Genomic DNA, 21,780 nt, shown 5'->3' with positions numbered 1-21,780 from the left:
TTACCTACGATACATGTTAAGCTTACTGGTCTATAGTTACCGGAATAAGTGTGGTCACCCTTCTTGTATACTCGGACAGCATTAGCCCTTTTCCAGTCCTTAGGGATTTCATCAGTCTTCACTGACTTTTAAAAAGTATATTTTAGGGGTTTGCATATATATCCATAGACCTCTTTATGTACCCTTGGATATATGTTGTCTGGCCTTGCAGATTTATTAACTTTCAGTCTTTTCAGCTGAAGCAGGACCTCACCTCCTAAGATCTCTGTCACTTAGTACAACCTTATTTTTCTCTGCACTTACTGGCATATTGCTGACATCTTCGTGGGTAAATACTTCAGCAAAATATGAGTTAAGAGCATCCGCTATGTCCTTCTCTGCATAATTTATCACCCCACTATTATTCATAATACGCTTAACTTCCTCCTTGACTTTTCCTTTACCACTAAAGTACTGAAAAAAGCATCACTCACATATGTCATGATTTTTTTTTTGTGGCAGCAATAAATAAAATTACTAAAGTACTGTGCAAAGGCCTCAGACTTCTGCACAGTACTGTATAGTTTTCCTCCTAGTGACATTAGACTGACTAACTTGTTTGTCATCTGTTTATCTTTTATTATTATTTATTTAGAGATACAACGTGGAACAGGCCCTTCTGGCCCAACGAGCCACTCCACCCAACAACCCACCTGTTTAATCCCAGTCTAATCACAGGATGATCTACTATGACTAATAGGCTTGTTAGTCTCACGAGACCATGGATTTGTGCCTGGACAGGGTTGTATGGGAGACTGGCAGTTGCCCATGCTGGGAGTCTCCCCTCTCCACACCACCGATGTTGTCCAAGGGAAGGGAAAGGGCCAGCACCGGTATGTGTGGTTAAGTGCCTTGCTCAAGGACACAACACACTACCTTAACTGAGGCTCAAACTAGCAACCTTCTGATCACTGGACCAATGCCTTAACCACTTGGCCACACGCCAACACACTATGACTAATTAACTTACTAACCAGTAGGTCTTTGGAATGTGGGAGGAAACCAGAGCACCTGGAGGCCACTAGTACTATATTATATTCAGGGAGGATTGAAAATTTATGATGAGAAAATTTTCTTTCTCCATTCTTTTCTTTCTTAGCAACCCGAGCCTTAAACCATAAGACAGAGGAGCAGAAATGGGCCATGTGGCTCATCAAGTCTGCTGTGCCATTCCATCATGGCTGATATCTTTCTCAATCCTATTCTCCTGCCTTCTTCCCATAACCTTTGATGCCCTTCCTAATCAAGAACATATCAACCTCTGCTTTAAAAAGCTGTGCAAAAAATTAGGGTGATAAAAATGGTTTGCTTGCCTGTATTAGTCAAGGCATTGAATTTAAGAGTAACACACACACACACACACACACACACACAAACACCCCCCCCCCACCTGGAGGCCAAGACCCTTCAGCCTCAAACGTTGACCATTTGTTCCACTCTGTAGATGCTGTCTGACCTGCTGTCTCCCTCCAACATTTTGTGTGTGTTACTCTGGATTTCCAGCATTTGCAGAATCTCTTGTGGTCTATTGATTCAAGAGTCAGGAAGTTAATGTTGCAACTTTATAAAACTCTGGTTTTGCCACATTTGGAGTATTGCATTCAATTCTGGTTGCCCATTGTGAGAAGGATGTGAAAGCTTTGGACAGAGCACCTAAGTGGTTTACCAAGATGCCACTTGGATTAGAGAATAGTTAGAGTATGAAGAGATTGCACAAATGAAAGTCATTTTCTGGAGCAGCGGAGACTTTATAGAAGCTTATAAAAGTGACGGGAGGTACAGTCACTCGGTTTCTTTTTCACAGGGTTGAAACGGCTAATGCACGCATTTAAGGTGCAAGGAGAAAAGTCTAAAGAAGATGTGCAGGGCAGGTGTTTTACACAGTGAGTGGTGGATGCCTGGAATGTGCTTCCAGGGGTGATAGTGAAGGCAGATATGACAGGGGCTTGTAAGAGGCTCTTACAAATGTAGATAGACCTACAAAATTACAGAGAATGGAGGATATGGACCATGTGCAAACAGAAGGAATTAGTGCAATTAGGAATAATTAGTTTAATTAGTTCAACACAATATTGTGGGCCAAAGATCCCATTCCTGTGCTGCACTGTTCTATTATGATAAACGCCTCCCATCTGGACTAAATGCCTTGAAACCATGCATGATAATAATTCACCTTGCACATCCTTCCTTTCCATTTTTACCCTAACCAATATCCTTATTTCCCTCATGGGTATCCAATGCTGGATGAGTAATACAGAGAATGAGATGCAAGTATTCACAAGAATCAGAACCAGAATCAGCTTTATTATCACCGGCACGGGACATGAAATTAGTTAACTTAGCAGCAGCAGTTCAATGCAACACATAATCTAGCAGAAAAAAATAGTAAATAAAATAAATCATAATAAATAAATAAACAAGTGAATCAATTACATATATTGAATAGATTATTTAAAAATGTACAAAAAGAGAAATACTGTATATTAAAAAAGTGAGGTAGTGTCCAAAGCTTCAATGCCCATTTAGGAATTGGATGGCAGAGGGGAAGATCCTGAATCACCGAGTGTGTGCCTTCAGGCTTCTGTACCTCCTACCTGATGGTAACAGTGAGAAAAGGGTATGCCCTGGGTGCTGGAGGCTGCCTTTCTGAAGCACCGCTCCCTAAAGATGTCCTGGGTGCTTTGTAGGCTAGTACCCAAGTTGGAGCTGACTAGATTTGCAACCTTCTGCAGCTTCTTTCAGTCCTGTGAAGTAGCCCCTCCATACCAGATAGTGATGCAGCCTGGCAGAATGCTCTTCACAGTACAACTATAGAAGTTTTTGAGTGCATTTGTTGACTTGCCAAATCTCTTCAAACTCCTAATAAAGTATGACCGCTATCTTGCCTTCTTTATGACTACATTGATATGTTGGGACCAGGTTAGATCCTCAGAGATCTTGATGCCCACGAACTTGAAGCTGCTCACTCTCTCCACTTCTGATTCATCTATGAGGATTGGTATGTGTTCCTTTGTCTTACCCTTCCTGAAGTCCACAATCAGCTCTTTCATCTTACTGCTGTTGTGTGCCAGGTTGTTGCTGCGGCACCATTCCACTAGTTGGCAAATCTCACTCCAGTATGCCCTTTCGTCACCACCTGAGATTCTACCAGCAATGGCTGTATCATAGCAAATTTGTAGTAGCCACACTGTCATGTGTATATAGAATAGAGCAGTGGGCTAAGCACACACCCCTGAGGTGCACCAGTGTCGATCGTCAGCGAGGAGGATGTTATCACCAATCCACACAGACTGTCGTCTTCTGGTTAAGAAGTCGAGTATCCCATTGCAGAGGGAGGTACAGAGTACCAGGTTTTGCAACTTCTCAATCAGGATTGTGGAAATAATAGCTCAGTAATAAATGCTGAGCTATAGTCAATGAACATCATCCTGATGTAAGTGTTTGTGTTGTCCAGGTGGTCTAAAGCCGTGCGGAGAGGCATTGAGATTGCTCATGCCGTTGACCTATTGTGGTGATTGGCAAATTGCAATGGGTCCAGGTCCTAGCTGAGGCAGGAGTTCAGTCTACTCATAACTAACCTCTCAAAGCATTTCATCACTGTCGATGTGAGTGCAACCGGCCGATAGTCATTAAGGCAGCCCACATTATTCTTCTTTGGCACTGGTATAATTGTTGCCTTGTTGAAGCAAGTGGGAACTTTTGCCCGTAGCAGTGATTGGTTGAAAATGTCTTTGAATACTCCTGCTAGTTGGTTGACACAGGTTTTCAGAGCCTTACCAGGTACTCCATCGGGACCTTCTGCCTTACAAGGATTCTCTCTCTTTAAAGACAGTCTAACATCAGCCTCTGAGACAGAGATCACAGGGTCATCAGGTGCAGCAGGGATCTTCACAGCTGTAGTTGTGTTCTCCCTTTCAAAGCGAGCATAAAAGGCATTGAGTTCATCTGGTTATGAAGCATCACTGCCATTCATACTACTGGGTTTTGCTTTGTAGGAAGTAACGTCTTGCAGTCCCTGTCAGAGTTGCCGTGCATCTGATGTCACCTCCAACCTTGTTCAAAATTGTCTCTTCGCTCTTGAAATAGCCCTCCGCAAATCATACCTGGATTTCTGGTACAGGCCTAGGTTGACAGACTTGAAAGCCGCAGATCTAGCCTTCAGCAGATGACGTATCTCCTGGTTCATCCACGGCTTTTGGTTTGGGAATGTACCTTAAGTCTTTGTAGGCACACACTCATCCACACAGGTTTTAATGAAGTCGGTAACAACTGCAACATACTGATCCAGATTCGAAGATGAATCCCTGAATACAGTCCAGTCTACTGATCCAAAGCAGTCCTGTAGGCACTCCTGTGCTTCCCTTGTCCAGATTTACTTTGTCCTCACTACTGGTGCTGCAGTCTGCAGTCTCTGCCTATACTCAGGGAGTAGTACAGCTAGGTGACTTCCTGAAGTGAAAGCACTGAATTTAGTTTTAATAAATATGCTGAATGGACTACTTGGACGACAAGACCTCACAATTTACCTCATCATGGCCTTGCACTTTATTATTTTGCCTCTTCTTTATCTTACCATCACAAGAGGTGATCCCGAGGGCATTTTTCAGAATATCAGAACATCTCAAAAGTCACTTAATGCCAATAATATATTTCTGTTATAATGCACTGATCTCAGCCATAAATTTGCGTCCAGCTAAACCTCAACAATAGTATTAACAAGAATACCAAAGGTATTGTAGGGTCAGGGAAGCCTGAGTACACATTAACATGCTAGTGGATATTTTAGTTTTATTTAGAGATACCGCATGGTAACAGGCCCGTCCGGCCCAATGAGCAGAAGGACCCAATTACACCCATGTCTCCAATTAACTTACTAACCTGTCCATCTTTGGACTGTGGGAAAAATTCAGAGCACCTGGAGGAACCCCACACGGACATGGGGAGAACAGACAAACTCCTCTCAGGCAGCGGCAGAATTGAAACTGGGTTGCTGGTGCTGTAATAATGTTATGCTAACCACTACGCTACTGTTCCAGCCATTTTGTATACTGCATATGCCAGAGTAAATCGACAAGCTTACTAATAAATTACATGGGACTCTTGATTTTGTAAATAGAACATAGAAGCAAGTCCAACTGCATCTTCACAACTTACTGGAAGGTTCTCGCTGGGGGGTGAAGAGGAAATGTTTGAACAATCTCAGGAATGAAGGATATAGTTAAATGATTAGATAAAAAGATAGAATAGAAGACAAGCAAGAGAGACCACTGGAAAATGATGCTAGAGAGGTAGTAATGGGGAATAAAGAAATGGCAGACTAACTGAATCGATATTTTGTGTCTGTCTTGACTGTGGAAGACACCAGCAGCATGCCAGAAATTCACGTGTGTCGGGGGTAGAAGTAAGTGTAGTTGCTATTGCTATGAAGAAGGCTTTTGGGAGGCAGAAAAGTCACCAAAAACAGATTAATTACACCCCAGGGGTTCTGAAAGAAGTAGCTAAAACAATTGTGCTGGCACTAGTAGTGATCTGTCAAGAATCACTAGACTCTGGAATGGTTCTGGAGGGCCAGAAAATTGCAGATGTCACTCCGCTCATTAAGAAAGGAAATTAAAACGAGTTATGCTGATTTCAATGGATGGCAAGATGTTAGAGTCCATTATTAAGAATGAGGTTTTGGAGTACTTGGAGGCACATGATAAAATAGGTTGAATACAGCATGGTTCCCGTCAGGCGAAATCTTGCCTGAAAATTCCTATTGGAATTTCTTGAGGAAATAGCAAGCAAGATAGACAAAGGAGAGTCTGTGGATGTTGTTTACTTGGATTTTCAAAAGGCCTCTGACAAGGCTGCTAAACGAGGTAAGAACCTATTCAATTATAGGAAAGATATTAGTTTGAACAGAAGATTAGCTGACTGACAGAAGGCAGATTGGGAATAAAGGGGAGCTTTTCTCATCGGCTACCAGTGAGTAGTGGTGTTCGCTGAGTCGGTGTAGGATCTTGCTACTTTTCATGTCGGGTGCTCCCAGTGTGGCCTTCTGTTTATTGCTGAGACCCGACGCGAATTTGGAGACTGCTGTGCCAAGCACCCGCACTTTGTCTGCCAGAAAAAGCGGGATTTCCCAGTGGCCATCCATTTTAATTCCACTTCCCATTCCCATTGTGACATGTCAGTCTATGGCCTCCTCTACTGTCATGGTGGGTCCACAGTCAGGTTGGAGGAGCAACGCCTCATATTCCATACCTCCAACCCGATGACATGAACATTGATTTTTTGAACTTCCGGTAATGTCCTCCACCCTCTTTCACCATACCTCATTCCCAATTTCCCCCACTCAACTTATCTCCTTATCTGCCTATCACCTCCCTCTGGTGCTCCTCCCCCTTTTCTTTCTTCCATGGCCTTCTGTCCTCTCCCATCACATTCCCCCTTCTCCAGTCCTACATCGCTTTCACAAATCAACTTCCCAGCTCTTTACTTCACCCCTGCCCCTCCCACTTTCACCCATCACCCATTACCTCTTTCTTCCTCCCCTCACAACCCCCCCCCCCTTCTTACTCTGACTCGTCATCTTTTTTTTCTAGCCCTGATGAAGGGTCTCGGCCCGAAACATCGACTGTATTCTTTTCCATAGATGCTGCTTGGCCTGCTGAGTTCCTCCAGCATTTTGTGTGTGTTGCCTGGATTTCGTTTGTTTTTGAGTCTGGTGGGCCTGGCGTGGATGCTACGTAGCTTTCTCTTTGATGGGAGTGGGACAAACAGTCCATGAAGAGGGTGGGTGAGATCCTTCATGATGTTACTGCTGCCAGTGATGCGCAGAGCAGTTCTGACCAGCCGATGTGGAGCCTTCCCGTCTGTTAGAGTGCTGTTTCCATGCCAAGCAGTAATGCAGCTTGTTAGCATGGTCTCTGCTGCACATCTGTAGAACGGCATGTGCCGATGCAGAGTCCAGCTCTTTTCTGCCTCCTTAGAAAGTAGAGGCATTGGTGAGCCTTCCTGATTGTGTAGGATGTGTTCGGGGACCATGAGAGATTGTGCATGATGAGCAGACCAAGGAGTTTGAAACCGCTCGCCGTTTCCACTGCTGTGCAACCAATGTAAAGGAGGTGCGGGTGGTGCGAGTTCTCCTGAAGTCGATGACCGTCGCCTTTGTTCTGTTGACATTAAGGAAGAAGTTATTTGCCTGCCTCCAGGCCTCAAGATCTTCCACCTCCTCTCTGTTGGCTGCCACATTGCTGGTAGTGATGAGCCCCAGCACTGTCGTGTCATCGGCGAACTTGACAGTGTGATTACCTGGGTGTCTGGCCGTGCAGATATGTGTGAGCAACATATACAGCAATGGGCTCAGCACACAGCCCGGGGGGGGGGTTGCCCGATGATGCGGATGGAGGTAGGGTTATGCATCCTGACTATCTGAGGTCTGTTTGTTAGGAAATCTAACACCCACAGCAGCACAGTGGTCTACTTAGACCGAGGAGTAGGAGCTCGTATACAAGGTCTGTGGAGCAATAATGTTGAATGCCAAACTGAAATCTAGAAACAGCATTCTGACATAAGTGTCCTTGTTTTCTCAGTGTGTCAGGGCCAAGTGCATGACAGATGCTATGGCATCTGTCGTAGAGTGGTTCCATCAGTTAGCATATTGGTGAGCATCCAATGTGGCAGGAATGGAGTTTTGATTATGGAGTGCCATTATCAGCCATTTAGGAATGATAATTGGCATCAGTGCCACTGGGCAGTAGTTATTCAGCTCTGAAGATGTTGACTGTTTTGGTACAGGGATGATGGTAGCTGATTCGAAGCCTGTGAGGACAGCAGCCTGGATGAGTGAAGTGTTGAAGATGTCCATGAAGACATCAGGGAGCTGGTCTGCCCACTCCCTGAGTATTCGGCCTGGGACGTGGTCTGGCCTAGCAGCCTTAAAGGGGTTGATTCTCCACAGAGTCCTTCTCAGGTCTGCTCCTGTTACAGACAGTGGCTGCTCTCCTGAGAGTGGGGTAATGTTCGTGGCCAGCATCGTGTTGCGTGCCTCAAGGTGTGCACAGACGTTATTTAAAGCACCAGGAAGAGAGGAGTCACTGGTACAGTCGATGCTGTTTTCCCTTGTGTAGTCAGTAGTGCCCTTGATGCCCAACCACCTACACCAGGGATCACTATCAGACAGGTCTTTTTGTGCTTAAGCATTCTTTGCCCTCTTGATGCCTAAGGAAGGTTTTCCCCTGGCTGCCCTGGGAGCTGTTCTGTCACTGGACTTGAAGGCAGCATCCTGGGCTTTTAGTCGGGAGCACACCTCTTCATTTCAGCCAGGGCTTCTTGATGGGCCGTGAGATGACCATGGAGAGGATATTCCCAATAGGAGAGCCAGAGGGTACAGCCTCAGAATAGAAGGATATCCTTGTAGAGCAGAGTTAGGGAGGAATTTCTTTAGCTGGAATGTGGGGCATATGGGGATTCATTGCTGTATCATTGGCTATATTTGAAACAGAGGTTGATTTGTAAGGGGTCTAAAAGGTTATAAGGAGATAACATGAGAATAGAATGGAGAGGGAAAATAAATCAGCCATGATCAAATGAAGCAGCAGATTCATTAGACCAAATAGCCTAATTCAGTTCGTAGGTCTTATCTTCTTATATCCCTTGGAGCAGAGAATGTTGGGAGGAGATTTACTAGAGATGATCAAAATTATGAATGGTTTTGAAACGGTAAATAAGGAGAATCTGTTTTCATAGCTAGAAGCCATCAGTAACAAAGACATATTTAACCAGAGTTGTCAGTAACCTATTTAAGTTGACTGGCAAAGGATCCTGAAGGGACACAATAAAAATGTTTTGCAGCAACTTGTTAGGACCTGGAATTCACTGCCTAAAAAGCTGATGAAAGTGGATTCACTTAAGTCTTTCAAAAGGAAATTGGATAAATACTGGAAGAGGAAAAGTTTAAATGGCTACACTTGGGGAAGAGCACATAGAGAGTGTGATTAATTGGATGATTCTTTCGAACAGATGGCATAGGTGCACTGGATGCAATGACCACTTTCCATGCTTTTACATTTTCCACACCAGTAAAACCTCTCATTCCTGACATCAGCTCTTTTTGATTATTTAAAGGTGTATTTGGGGATTATGCTATGCTTTGACTGCATTTTTATTAGTCTCTTTGCATTAGTTCTCTTTAGCCAACACCACTGCTGCTCTCCTGATAAGATTATTTTCTTCAAAGACTTTCTGATAAAGTGCAAATTAGGCAGTTTATTGCCACAGCATCGTGTTTATGGCGCAAAGTGACACTAATTATAAAGTTAATGCAATAAATCTCACACTTAGGATTTAGCCAGTGTTACTTCACTGAGTCAACCAGCTACCAAAATGTATTGCTGCCTGGTCTAGATGTGCACTCACAGCCAAAACTAATTGGCAATTTATATGGCTCAAAACTCAAAAGATGGAGGGGGGGTGCGTGTGTGTGTGTGTGTGTGTGAGAGAGAGAGAGAGTGTGTACATGGGGGGGTGGTAATTGCACATGGAAACATAGGGAAGACTTTGTTAAACTGGAAAGAGTGCAAAAGTGCAACTTCTCATCTTAACCTGCCCATCACCTCCCTCTGGTGTTCCTCCTCCTTCCCTTTCTTGCATCAGGTTCTCTTTCTCCAGCTCTTTACCTCTTCCACCAATCAACTTCCCAGCTCTTCACTTCACCCCCTCCCCTTCTCTCAGTTTCATTGATCACCTGCCTCCTTGTGCTTCTTCCTCTCTTCCCCCATTCTTTTACTCTGACTCTCTCCCCTTTCCTTTTCAGTCCTGATGAAGGATCTCAGCCTGAAACGTCGACTGTTTATTCCCATCCATAGACGCTGCCTGACCTGCTGAGTTCTTCCAACACGTGTGTGTATCATTCTAGATTTCCAACATCTGCAGTATCTCATGTGTCTAAGATTTGGACACATGTGAATGCACATAGTCTTGTTACCAAAGACAGGGGATATAAAAGCTAGGGGGCATAGGGAAAAATTTTAACAGGGGCCTGAAGGGTAACTTTGTCACACAGAGGGTGGTGAGTATGTGGAAGGAGCTGCCTGCCAGAGGAAATGGTTGAGGCAGGTAATCGGAACCGGAATCAGGACGCCATGAAATTTGCTGTTTGGTGGCAGCTGTACACTGCAATACATAAAAAATACTGTAAGTTACAAAAAGAAATATAAAAAATATGTAGTGCAAAAAAGGGAGCGAGATAATGAGGTAGTGTTCGTGTACTGTTCAGAAATCTGATGGCAAAGGGGAAGAATCTGTTCCTGAATCATTGAGTGTGCTTCACACACACACACACACACCCATATCTGCGAGGGATTGGTTCCGGGACTCCCCCCCCCCCCTGCGGATACCAGAAAACGTGGATGCTCAAGTTCCTTATATAAAATGGCGTAGTATTTGCATATAACCTACGCACATCCTCCCGTATACTTTAAATCATCTCTAGATTACTTATAATACCTAATACAATGTAAATGCTATGTAAATAGTTGTTATACTGTCCTGTTTAGGGAATATTGACAAGAAAACAATCTGTACATGTTCCTCCCGCCCACAACACAAAGCAGCAAACGAACGAGACATGAGGCGGACAATGATCAAACAACGAGTAAAACTAATAATCATCTCTAGATTACAGGATTTATAACACCTAATACAATGGAAAAGCTATGTAAACAGTTGTTACACTGTCTCATTTAGGGAATATTGAGAAAAAAAAACTGCACATGTTCCTCTCGCTCGCAACACAAGCAGCGAACGAACGAGACACAAAGCGAACAATGATCAAACAATGAGTAAAACTTGCAATACCTGCACAGTAGTTGTTACACTGTCTTGTTTAGGCAATACAAGGATGCTTTGGAGGAGGCTCAATAATACTAAAGTCAGGAATGAAAGAGATGTGAGGCGAATAATACTCGAACAACAAGTGCTGAAAGAGCACTTCCGGGTTTTTTTCTCGATTAGCGGTTGGTTGAATTTGACCATGAGGAACTCACGGATAAGGAGGGCTGATTGTACACACACACAAACACATTCACAGTTTACTATATAATACGTCTACCATACAGAAATCTACAGCATAGTAAATTTTAAATGGGATCAGGATCATTCGGGCCTAATGATTCAATCTCTGTGCAGGATTTCTTACTCTTGTGGGATAATACCTTTCCTGTAGGAGAGTGGTCCAGTTCTGTCCTTAATCTCTCCCGGTACCTACTTTTGATCATCTCTGTCAACCCTCACCAGGACTTCTTGTCCAGGAGTGAAACATCAAACCTCCTTGTTTGAGGAGCCCTCAATTCACCTCAGTTGTTTGTCCTGCACACTCCTTCTGAGAGTGGATTTGAGGAATGCCAAGCACGAGCACAAGGAATGGCCCAGGAACAGCAGAGCTGGTGAGTTGTTAGGTGTGGAGTGTGCTGCAGGGCAATGTGCAAGGAGGAAGTGCCTGGGCAGTCTTGCAGCACCTGGTCCGTAGCTTTCTGCCAGAGATCAAATGCAGATCCTACTCTAAAATAAGCCTATTAGAGTGATAAAGCCGTTTGTGAGTGTTACTGGTGAGAAACATTTTAGACTCTTCTCCCACCTCCATCTTTAGGTAGGTCTCAGCCAAGTTCACGTTGCTGAAGTGAATCCAGAAAGATTTGCAAAGATACCCTCTATCCTGGGCAGGGGATAATGATCTACTTTCAGTACTGGGTTGATGGTGACTTTAAATAACCACAGATCCTGACAGACCAATCCTTCTTGGCTACTGGGACCACTGGTGTTGTCCATGAACTCCACTCAGGCTTGGAAAGTATTCCTTCAGCCTCTATGCAATATAGGTCACTGGCTGCTTTATCATGGATGGTATAAAGAACGGACGGGCTTTGTAAAACTTAGGTGTGGCATTTTCATTTAACACTATTTAACCCTTGATATGTTTGAGTTTTCCAACACCATCCTTGAACAGTGCTATGGCATCATCCAGCACCTTTCTTAACTCGCTTTCTGTTGACTATACTGCAGGGAATGTTGCATGAAAATTGTGAGGGATCTCCAATTAGGTTTTTGTTGTCTCAGCCCATCATGGCCCCTCAATTCGGGACCTCCTGTTTTTACCACGTACAAGCCCAGTATGACTTGTTAGTTGTTGTATTTCACTGTTACAAAAGTCATTCCCACAGGAGTTATCTTTTTTTCCAGATTAAGTTCTTAGTTGGATATCTGCAGGCTTTAGTTCAGTATCTTTGAAATGCCTTTCTAACTCGTTTTGTGCAATGACTGAAACAGCCAAGCTAGTGTCTAATTCCTATTTTAACTAATTTGCCATTCACTACTGGTGTAAACCTGTCTATTTTTTGTTTTTACATTGTAAGTCTCCAGGCTATTCAGTCGTGTGTCACTCTCATCATTATCAAATCTTTCATCCATAGCGTGCAGATTACTGCTCTTTTTGAAACTGCAACTTGACTTTTTATCTTTTTCTCTTCCCTGCACAGTCCATTTATTTTTATCTGCCCAACATGCTTTTTATATGTGTCTTACTTCGTCCTGTTCTGTCTTTAAACCTACATTGGTCTGATGTCTGTGAGCCCCTGCCACAGCTTAATACAATTTATTCAACCAGGCATGTTTCTGTTTAGATGCTGAAATTCTGTTCATACTTACTTTTATTCTTGACTGTAACTCAATTTTGTGTCTGGCTGATGTTTCCATTGATACAGCAATTTCAACTGATCTTTTAGATGTGAATTGAACACCTCAATTCAGCCACATAAATTCTAATGGACTACCTCTTCCTTTTGATTCTGCTTATGAAACCTAAAACTGTTCTACATCAACAGTGGTTTCAGTTCTAAATGTCCCAGTTTTTTCCATGATACCACCAACACTCATTTCAGCTGGTTTGGTTGGAGCAGTTAAACTTCTAAGCAAGCTGTAGGCTTTTCCTCCAATTGCACTTAGCAAAACTGACACTCACTTTTCATTAGTTATTTCATTTGTTTCAAAATACTGCTCAATTTATTTAGTATACGTCACCCTGTTATCAGTTGTACAATCAAATACATATATTCTTCCGATGTAGCCAGCCATCTCTGCTATTATCACTCAGTGCTCACTGTTTACGAACCTGTGGATTTTATCCATTTTCTGCCTTTTTTAACTCAACTGTCTTTCTAGTCCTCTGAAGAAACACGTGCTGCACTTTTTTTTTAACTAGACCATGTCGCTGCACTTCAACATTAGGTAGTTGGCTCAGGTTCGTTTCAAAACATTCTCGTTGCCACTGTTATGTTTTATAATTATAAAATATAAAATTAATTGAAAGAAAAACACTAGCTTAGGATAACTTGTGTATGTTTAGTTTTACTTTAGTGAGGTGTACATGCATATGACGTGGTGGCATATTGACGTATGCCATTCACGTACTTCACACATATAACCCATAATCAATTATATAAACAAAGAATGCTTAATCAAACAATATATTTACAATATTCCTCCATTATTACTGAAATATTAAATACAGTACACACTGGGCCTCTGGTAACTATATAACTTAACCATCCAAAGCCTCTTTCTTCTTAAAAAAAATTACTAGGTCTTGCAACAAACTATAAATTATTCTTCTAGCCAAACAAAAATCAATCACGTATTTTTATTGATAGAAAATATAATTGAACTTACTGGTCTTATCTATTATCATAATTGTTCTTGACAAGTTTTTCTACAGAAGAGGTTTGCCATTGTCTTCTTCTGAGTAGTGATTTTACAAGACGGGTGACCCCGGCCAATATCAATGCTCTTCAGAGATAGTCTGCTTGGTGTCAGTGGTCGCAAAACCAGGACTTGTGATATGCACCAGCTGCTTGTACGACTATCCAACACCTGCTCCCACGGCTTCACATGACCCTGATCAGCAGGTGCTACATCTTGCACAAGGGGGGCCTGCTGGCTATCGGAGGGGAGGAGCACCTTACACCTCCTTTGGTAGAGACTTATCTCCACCCCACCACCCAGGACTGGCTGGAAATGCTTAGCAAGTCAGGTAGCATTTCCAGAGGGAGAATATTTCAGGTCTGAGACCCATTGTCAAAATGTTGTTTCACATTTCCAGCATCTGCAGGTTGCTTTAGTTTCGTATCACCGGATGCTGCTCTGATTCATGGTTTTGGGCAGGAGGAGGTGGGGGGAAGGAAGGAGGGCATTCAGTTGATTTATTTCTGCTGTGTGCTGAGTTAAGGCTGATTTATATTTGTGCGTACGGGCTACACAGCAGCCTACGCTGTAACCCTGATTTTCACTTCTGCGTCGCTCTACGCCACAGTGAGCATGCATTGGTGTGCGCCAAAATGCTAGTTGGCGGTGGGGTTTCTATGCCACTGTGTTGAGTCTCTTCGTGAGAGACATGGGCGAGGAAATGCATTTCAAACATTTTCGTATGTTGGCAGGTAGATTTGACGATTTGTTCATTTATTTTGTATCGGTGTATGCACAGCCTACAGACATGGCGGAGAAGAAGCAACCGGAAATGCGTAAGAGGAAATGCAATGCTACCAAGCGGACCAACCACAGTCGTTGCGGTCTGCGTTGCCGCAATGCGTGAGTTACTTTTCTGGAGAGGTGCACGGCACCCTACGGCGTAGGGTACAGCGTAGGTACGGCATAGGGTACGTGATACCTACGGCGTAGATGCGATGCACAAGTATAAATCAGCCTTTAAGCTGCGGTGACATGGTACGGTTTGGGGTGGCACCATTGTGTAGTGGGTTCACGCATGACTTCACAGTGTCAGCGATCACCAATTGGAGTTTGTACATTCTCCCCATGGCTGGACGTGGGTTTTCTCCAGGTGCTCCAGTTTCCTCCCACAATCCAGAGACTTACGGGCAGGGTTAGCGCTAACGAGTTGGCAACATTTGTAGGCTGCCCCCAGCACAATCCTCGGACTCTGTTGGTTGTTAACGCAAAACGACACTTGCACTGTATGTTTTAATGTGCGTGTGACAAATAAAGTTAATCTTCTAAGATTTTTATCTTTGATACCTGCATCAATAATTGACTTCTGCTTTCTTGACCAGAAGGATGGTCTGGGGTTTGCTTTCCTGTTTGATTTCTCTGTAAGTTGCTTTTGGCTTGAATTTGATTTTTGGCCCAGAATGTAACAGTGGAGTTTGATTGTAGCTGGCAGTTGTAAGTCTCTTCCTCCTTGTGATGTCAAGCGAAAGTTGATCAGCAGAGATGTGTGATGGCAGCTGATCTGATTTGCCTATTTCACGCTATTTCATAAAGTCAGAATGACCTTCATTGTGTGGATTTTGAATTGCGTGGGTTCCAACACTCTCCTGATATGTCAGTGCTCACTTTCTGGAGATACACAAGTGAAGACAAGTCTCCATATGAGTCACACACTTAAGAGGCAAGGAGAAATTAGAGAAAAACAACTTTATTGGAATTTTCCAGAAATCTTGCCCTCACGTTGATGGATAGGTGAGCAGTTCTTTTGCACTTCTGTCACAGAATCCTTCAACGTGGATAAAGAATCTCAGGTAGTGACGAGAGGGCATACAGGAGTGAGATATGCCAAATAGTGGAGTGGTGTCGCAGCAACAACCTGACACTCAACATCGGTAAGACGAGAGAGCTGATTGCGGACTTCAGGACGGGTAAGACGAAGGAACACATACCAATCCTCATAGAGGAATCAGAAATGGAGAGAGTGAGCAGCTTCAAGTTCCTGGTTGTCAAGATCTCTGAGGATCCAACCTGGTCCCAACATATCGATGTAGTTATAAAGAAGACAAGACAGTAACTATTCTTTATTAGGAGTTTGAAGAGATTTGGCATGTCAACAAATATACTCAAAAATGTCTATAGTTGTACCGTGGAGAGCATTCTGACAGGCTGAGTCACTGTCTGGGTATGGAGGGGCTACTGCACAGGACCAAAAGAAGCTGCAGAAGGTTGTAAATCTAGTCAGCTTTATCTTGGGCACTAGCCAACAAAGTACCCAGGACATCTTAAGGGAGCGATGTCTCAGAAAGGAAGTGTCCATTATTAGAGACCTCCAGCACCCAGGGCGTGCCCTTTTCTCATTGTGAATGTACAGAAGCCTGAAGGCCCACACTCAGCGATTCAGGAACAGCTTCTTCCCCTCTGCCATCCAATTCCTAAATGGACATTGAATCTTTGAACACTACCTCACCTTATTTTAATATACAGTATTTGTGTTTCTGCACTTTTTAAAAATCTATTCAATATACGTAGTTCATTTACTTGTTTATTTATTATTATTATTTTTCAGCTAGATTATGTATTGCATTGAACTGCTGCTGCTAAAATTAACAAATTTCACATTACATGCTGGTGATAATAAACCTGAAAACCTGAAGTTAACATGTTTAGCAAAGGAGTTTACAGATTTAGAAGAAGTGATTAAGGTTGTAATTCAAGAAACAGCTTTTAAAGAAGTGTGTGGGAGTGGGATGGTTGTATTGGTTGCAAACATGGCGTTTTGTTATTTTTTTTCCATTTAGAGATACAGCACAGTAACAAGGCCCTTGCAGCCCGACGATCCCACATCAGCCAATTACACCCACGTGACCAGTTAACCTGCTAACCCATACGTCTTTGGAATGTGGGAGGAAACCCACGGACAGCACGGTCGTGCGGTGGTTAGCACAACACTTTACAGTACAAGTGACCCAGGTTCAATTCCTGACTCTGCCTGTAAGGAGTTTGTACCTTCTCCCCATGACTATGTGGGTTTCCTCCATACTACACATCCGTTAGTAGGTTAATTAGTCATTGCAAATTGTACTGTGATTGGGCTAGGATTAAAATCAGGGGATTGCTGGGCATGCGCAAAGGGCCGGGAGGGCTTATTCCGTGCTTTACCTCAATAAAACAAGTAAATAACATGGTCACGGAGAGAAGGTAAAACTTTCTAGGTAAAGACAGTGGCAGGAATTGGACCCTTGGCACTGGCGTTATGCTGACCACTGCACCACCGTGCCATCCCAGCATGTTCTGAGCATGGTGGGCATGCTATGTTGGCACCAGATTGTGTGGCGACGTTTGCGGGCTGCCCCCAGCACATCCTTGGGTGTGTTGGTTCAAGGTGATAAATAAAAAAACCTGATTCTGCATCTGAGCAGGCTGGAGAGAGGAAAGATAAGTATCACTCCTTATGGATGGTATGGATGAAGGCACTGGTCCTGATTATGGAATAGAAATGGAACAGGAAACATAGTGTAGGGCAGGGATCTATATCTTAGAAGCACGAGCAATTTTGATAGAAGGCCCTTCAAAGTGGGAGGCACATTGGCCACCAGATCAGACTATAGTACAAATAAGACTTCGGCAACTTTTAGACTTTGTTCTGCAGCTGTTATTGCTGTGCCTTATTCTACCTCACTGCATTGTTTAACAAACAGTAGAGTCATAGAGAAGTACAGCACAGAAACAGGACCTCTGGCCCATCTAGTCCATGCTGAAACCATTTAAACTGCCTACCCCCATCAACCTGCACCGGGACCATACCCCTACCATCCATGTACCTATCCAAACTTCTCTTAAATGTTGAAATCAAGCTCGCGTGCACCACTTGTGCTGACAGTTCATTCCACACGCTCACGACCATCTGAGTGGAAGAAATTTCCCCTCATGTTCCCCTTAAACTTCTCACCTTTCACCCTTAACCCATGAACCCATGAAAAAGCCTGCTTGAATTTACCCTATCTACAACCCTCATAATTTTGAATACCTCTATCTGTCACCATGGTTCCGATATGGCCCAAGTGCGGAGTGAGAGGTCGATAGTCCACAGACCTTAATGCGAACAATGTTAAAGGGAAAAGGAAACAATAAATGCTAGGCCAAACAGGGCCATTAACTAAAGCTCTCAAATGGAAATCGAAGCCTACACTGTGACTGAAAAGAACAACCAGGAACAAAATGAATACCGCTAGTTTTCAGAGTCAATTGACCTGACTGTCTGTTTTCTCAGGCAAGGTGGAATGCAGACAGCAAAGCATTGCTGTGTCGGTGTCCAAGTCTCGACAAGTACTATGACGGAATGAATGGATTAAATATTATCACAATGAAGTAATAATTAGCTCAAACATACATATTCGCAAACACAATTGCCATATCTGCTCAGCTGCTGAATCCGTGGTTGTGATGCTATCAAATCTCAAAGTCTTCTACATTCTAAAGAATACAACCCTAACCTATTCAATCTTATTACTCAGGTGCTCCAGACCCGGTAAAATCCTCGTAAATTTTCTCTGTACTCTTCAACCTTGTTTACATCTTTCCAGTAGGTAGGTGACCAAAACTGCACACAATACTCCAAACTAAGCCTCACCAACGTCATATACAACTTCAACATAACATTCCATGTATTCAATACATTAACTTATGAAGGCCAATGTGCCAAAAGCTCTCTTTACGATCCTATCTACCCGTGACGCCACTTTCAATGAATTATGGACCTGTATTCCAAATCCCTTTCTTCTACCACACTCCTCAGTGCCTTACCATTCACTACGTAAGACCTACCCTGCTTGATTCTATCAAATTAGATCTGCCATTTTACAGCCCATTTTTCCAGTTGAATCAAAACCCTCTGCAGGCCATGATAACTTCCCTCACTGTCCACTACACCCGCGGTCTTGGCGTCATCCACAAATTGCTGATCCAGAGAACCAGACTATCATCTGGACCCGGCAGCACACCACCAGTCACAGGCCTCCAGTCAGAGGCAGCCCTCTACTACTACAACTCTGGTATCTCCCACAAAGCCAGTGTTTAATCCAGTTTACTACCTCATCCTTAATGCCAAGTGATTGAACCTTCTGGACCAGCCTCCCATGCAGGGCCTTACTGAAGTCCATGTAGACAACATCCACTGCCTTGCCTTCATCCACTTTCCTGGTAACTTCCCCGAAAACGCTATTAGATTGGTTAGACATGACCTGCTATGCACAAAACCTTATGGACTATCTTTAATCAGTCCACGTCTATCCATGTACTTATAAATCTGGTCCCTTACAGCACCTTCCGATAACCTTCCCACAACTGATGTCAGACTCACTGGCTTATAATTCCTGGTTTATGTTTAGAGCCTTTTTTAAACAGCGGAACAATATTGGCTATCCACCAATTCTCTGTTAACTCTGCTATCGCTAAGGATGATTTAGATATCTCTGCAGGGCCCTGGCAATTTCTGCACTTGCCTCCCATAGGGGCCAAAGGAAGAGCTTCTCAAGCCCTGGGGATTTATCCATCCTGATTCGCCTCAGGGTAGGGAACACCTCCTTCTCTGTAATCTGTGCAGGGTCCATGAGGTCCATGAAGTTGATGTCACGTTGCCTCACTTCTATAGGCTCTGTATCCACATAATACAGATGCAAAGATTTCATTTAAGCATGCAAGACAAATGTTTTACTGTACCTCGGTACATGATACAATAATAAACCAATACCAATGCACACTAATACACACACAAACACACACACACACACACACACATTTAGCGCAGGTACATTGGACCATTGCCTCTCTTCTGGTTTAGCCACACCTTTACCAGCTTTTGCCTTGATCCTCATACCCATAATGCTCTAGATCCCTGAAATTCATTTGTAATCTGCCCCCTACCTCAGGAACCGATCTCCTCTCACCTTTCCACAGAGCTTCCCTCTTCCCCAGCACCACAGCCTGAATATAGCCCCATTCCCTGATATGCCTGCCCGTGCTCACAGCCACCCTCTGAGGAGCAAGCAGTGTGACCACTTGAGTCGAGTATGACGCTCAAAGTAAACTTATTAACAAAGTACATATTTGTCACCATTTACAACCCCGAGATTCATTTCCCCCCAGGCATACTCAGTAAATGCAAGAAACCTAATAGAATCAATGAAAGACCGCATCCAACAGGGCTGACAAACCACCGAGATGCAAAATACAATAAACTGTGCAAATACAAAAAAAGAAATAACTAATAAATAGATGGATAGATAGATAAATAATCAATGTATTGAAAGTTTGAGATGAAGAGTCCTTGAAAGAGAGTCCATAGGGTGTGGGAACAGTTCAATAATTGTCCAAGTGAAGTTGTCCCCTTATTCAAGGGCCTGCCGATTGAAGGGTAATAACAGTTCCTGAACAGGATGGTGTGGGACCTAAAGCTCCCGTATCTGAGCATGGCCTGGATGGTGGGTGTCCATCCAATCGGGGTGGCTTCTCAATGGTCTAATGCTTCACATGGTTCAATGACAACTTGCTGAGTGCAATGCTTAAAGAGCATGAGGTTCTCGGAAAATTTAAACTAAGCTCCACTTTGAAGAAATTCCAGCAAAAACAGAACAAGCTGGTCACAGAATGAAAGAATCACACCCAAGTACACTGAAACTCCTGACTTTGACTACTTCACAATGGTAACTGCACTTCAAAAGTAAGTCATTGGGCATCCAATGGAAGGGAAAGGCTCCCGATGTTAATGTAACGCTTCACCATGCAGGTCATGTCTCCCTGCTCAGGACCTGTCATCTATTGGGCTCTGGCGTCTTCTTGTCATTTCCTTCATTAATTTGCTTGAAAATCTTTGCAAAAAGGGTTTATTTCACTGAGAATATTTCATCCGTAAGGAGTTTCCTTTTGCCAAGACGGGGCTTATTGTGATTAATAACAGTGTGAGGCGAGTACTGCAGCGCTACACAATAACGTATTACAGACAAACCACAAATGGAGAAGCTAAAAATAAGAAGCAGAGTAATGAGGCTGAACACAAATCTCAGTGGGGGTGTGATAGTAAGCTATAAAAACCAAATGTAAATGTCTTCTTTCACGGTCCTCGATGGAACTTCATGTGCCAAAAGCATGTACTATGAGTTTGACATTGAAGCTGTAAATGTAATAGCACTCAATCAAGATGATGCTATCTTTCAGATAAAATGTTCAGCTTCTGCCCATTGTGCTTGTCTGCCTTTGAATTCTCAGCTAAAGAAATGATCTATTTTATTTCATGATTCCTTATTACTACAAAGCCCTGATAATCCTGATCTGGTGATTGGAAGTTCCGTTGCATAGGAATCTTTGATGCACAGGATCGGTGGAAGCTGCAGAGGGTTGGAGACTCAGCCACCTCCATCATGGGCACTAACCTCCCCACCATCAAGGCATCCTTCAAAAGGCGATGTCTCAGGAAGGTGGCATCCATCATTAAGGACTCTCACCACCCACAGCATGCTCTCTTCTCATTGCTATCATCAGGGAAGAGGTAAGGCCATAAGACACAGGAGCAGAATTAGGCCATTCAGCCCATTGAGTCTGCTCTGCCATTCCATCATGGCTGATCCTGGATCCCACTCAACCCTCAAACACCTGCCTTCTCGCCATATTGTTTGATGCCCTGGCCAATCAGGAAACAATCAACTTCCACCTTAAATATGGCAGAGCATTCCACAGATCCACTACTCTCTGGCTAAAAATAATCCTCTTTACAAGTGTTCTAAAAGGTCACCCCTCAATTTTGAGGCTGTGCCCTCTTGTTCTGGATATGGCCACCATAGGAAACATCCTTGCCACATCTACCCTATCTAGTCCTTTCAAAATTCAGTAGGTTTCAATGAGATCCCCATATTGGTAGTGACCATGGATCTGCGCCTGGAAGGTTTCCAGGGTGCAGGCTTGGGCAAGGTTGTATGGAAGAACAGCAGT

General features: G+C 43.5%; 1 protein-coding gene across 9 annotated transcripts in view; it reads left to right on the top strand.

The window, feature by feature from the left end:
* lrrn2 (leucine rich repeat neuronal 2) overlaps nt 1–21,780 on the top strand; it is a 316,469-nt gene that overhangs the window by 273,405 nt on the left and 21,284 nt on the right. Inside the window, exon 1 of one of the 9 annotated variants that reach the window (XM_059950220.1) lies at nt 20,953–21,340. The exons of the other annotated variants lie outside the window; for them this stretch is intronic. The gene's annotated coding sequence lies outside the window, so the exon portion shown is untranslated. Of the gene's footprint in view, nt 1–20,952; nt 21,341–21,780 lie in introns of those variants that run through there. 9 annotated transcript variants of the gene reach the window in all.

The sequence above is a fragment of the Hypanus sabinus genome, chromosome 25 (genome assembly GCF_030144855.1).
Source record: "Hypanus sabinus isolate sHypSab1 chromosome 25, sHypSab1.hap1, whole genome shotgun sequence".
NCBI lineage: Eukaryota > Metazoa > Chordata > Chondrichthyes > Myliobatiformes > Dasyatidae > Hypanus > Hypanus sabinus.
Note: the sequence above shows the minus strand (reverse complement) of the source record. Positions and strands in the feature narration are given on the sequence as shown.